Raw genomic sequence first — 2,901 nt, forward strand, 5'->3', positions numbered from 1 at the left:
GGAGGGTCGACGATATGGGACGAGAGTTGACAGGGAGGGTCGACGATCTGGCAGGGAGGGTTGACTATCTGACAAGGAGGGTCGACGATATGGGACGAGAGTTGACAGGGAGGGTTGACGATCTATCCCATGATGTTGGAATACTACAGTCTTCCGTTGTCGACCTTCAGGATACAGTAGCGGCGCTTAGAGGAGATTTAGCCTGTAGACGATGGGGGGACAGAGGGGATGGCGGAGATCATGATCGAGAGGGTGGCAGAGATGGTGATGGAAAGGGGGGTCACCCACATTTTTGGCGTGATGAGACATTGGAGTCATTGTGGTTGTCTATGGAGGGGGTGGCCCCGATGGAGATGGGAGAGGGGACTACGGAGGGGGTGGCCACGACGGGAGGGGCCGAGGAGGTGGCGATGGAGGATGAGGCCCCGATGGGGGGGGAAAGAGGTGGCCCCGGAGGTCGAGAAGACGCCCAGCGTGATTGAGGGTAAGAGACATGCTTTTGACGAGACGGAGCAGGTGGTAGGCAAGAGGTTGAAAATGCCGTCACAGTATGTTGTTTCCTCCTTCACGGCTGAGGCCAAGAGAAGGACGTTCATCGATGGGACGTACCCGAACTTATTCAAAGAGGTAGACAATGCCAAGTGGAAAGCGTTCGAGACAGAGTGGAGGAGAATTATCCCCGGGTAAGTATAGTATGATTTTAATAAAGCACTGTACGCTAACTCGTCTACGCTTATTTTAACATTTCCCTCTTTTTTACAGAGTTAGCTGCACGATAGGTCAAAGGACGGTCTCGGACCCTTACAAGTGGTTCCACGATATCACCACTGCGGGAGCATGGCTCGCTGACGATGTAAGTGAACTATTCATTTCGTGTTTTTTATGTATATGTGACCTTGTGTTTATTAAATGAATAACTCATACTTTTTTGGTGTTTCATGCTGCAGCACATCGACCTAGCCATGGACTTGCTGCGAGATCGAGCTCAAAGACATACAAAATCATTTGATGTCCATGGTCGAGTCATATTAAACACCGAGTTCCTGGGTGCCGTTACCATAGAGTATCAGTCGCTCGAACTTATGGGTAACGAGTACACGGTGCCAGAATATATGCTCGAGTGGGTGATAGGACTGTCACCGAGTGTAAAGGAAAATCATGGGAGGGTTGTACACATATGTACATTCCAGCGTACATCAATAAACACTATATTACGCTGGAGATCGTTTTTGCTGACTCGACTATATATGTGTACGACCCAGATCATTCATGTTTAACACAAGGCCAGTTGGAGCAAAACCTGGAGTCCGTGGCTGTAATTGTTCCTATGATGGCCAGATGAGCAGGGATAAATATACAGGATAGATTGCGAATCGTTCGGAACACGACGACAGCGCGACAATCGTAAGGTAAGTGTTTGAACTTTGTTGTTTTCATCTTTCAGATTTAGTTTTTATTTACACAGAACTGAAGTGATTCATTCTTGTTCAATTGCAGCGGCGACTGCGGCATATTTGCCATTAAATACGTTGAATTTTTACGTATAAGACATAAGATTGATGGAATCAACCAGTCGTGGATATAGAACTGGAGAAAGTTCTATAAGACATAAGATTGATTACACAGCTTCTGATCGTGATGTCGTTGTTACGCGCAGAATTTCGTCGATAGTTAAAGACAATGAGAATATAAACGAGTTTACAAATGAGAATTTGATTGCTTTATCCCAAAAGAGACACGAGCCTGGTGGGAGCTCACAGGTTGGAACAAGTGGACCGTCTTTCAATTCATCCCGTATGGCTCTCGATGAGGACTTGTAGGTCGAGCAACTGTTTGAAACCAAGAAAGATTTGCAGGAAGCTGTGCACCGGCTGTCATTAAAATATAACTTTGAGTTCAAGGTAAAGAAATCAAACAAGTCATTGTTGACAGTTGCTTGCGTCGAAGATAGTTGCAGTTGGCGCTTGAGAGCAACTAAGATAGACACGAATGAGTGCTTCGTAACATACTCGCGAAGTGGGAATTCTTCGAAACGATCACAGGCAAGCTCGAGTATGGTTTATTGGTCGACAGATAATGCACAAGTATCAGGATCCACGGACGATCTACAGACCTTCGGACATCATTAACGACGTCCGTCGAGAATACGAAGTTGTCATGAGCTATCAGAAAGCGTGGAAGGCTAAAGAATGTGCGTTGGAGAATTTAATGGGATCGGCTGAAGAGAGCTATGCTAAATTGGCTAGGTATTGCCATAACATGGGGACAACTAATCTTGGCACGGTATTTTTTATTGAGACGGGGGGCGATAATTGTTTTAAATATTTTTTCATGGCTCTCGGACAATGTATTCGGGATTTTCGAAATGCAATGCGACCCGTAATTTTAGTTGATGGTACAACTCTGAAAGTTAAATATCAAGGCAAATTAATTATTGCTACATGTCAAGATGCCAACATCTAAATTTACCCTATTGCATTCGGCATAGTCGACAGCGAGAATGATCTGTCCATGCGTTGGTTCTTTTCTAAACTGAGGGAAGTGATCGTGGAAGTCGAAGACCTTGCATTTGTAACCGATCGAGGACAGTCTATAATAAACGGTCTCGCTGAAGTTTTTCCCGAGGCACATCATGGGTATTGCATGTATCATATACAAGGTAATTTGAAGACTAGGTATCGGGGCACAGGTATCGTTTCATTGTTCAGGAGAGCAGTAGAAGCTTAAAGTGCTGAAGAGTGTAATAAGTTCATGCTCGAGATAGGAAGTAAATCATTACCGGCGTTGGAGTATTTGACGAAGATGGGGATCGAACATTGGGCGCGGTCATACTTTTCAGGACGCTGATACAACATCATGACGTCGAATAACGCGGAATCTCTCAATGCATTGTTTAAGAAG

This window comes from Olea europaea, unplaced genomic scaffold (genome assembly GCF_002742605.1).
Source record: "Olea europaea var. sylvestris unplaced genomic scaffold, O_europaea_v1 scaffold657, whole genome shotgun sequence".
Classification (NCBI taxonomy): domain Eukaryota; kingdom Viridiplantae; phylum Streptophyta; class Magnoliopsida; order Lamiales; family Oleaceae; genus Olea; species Olea europaea.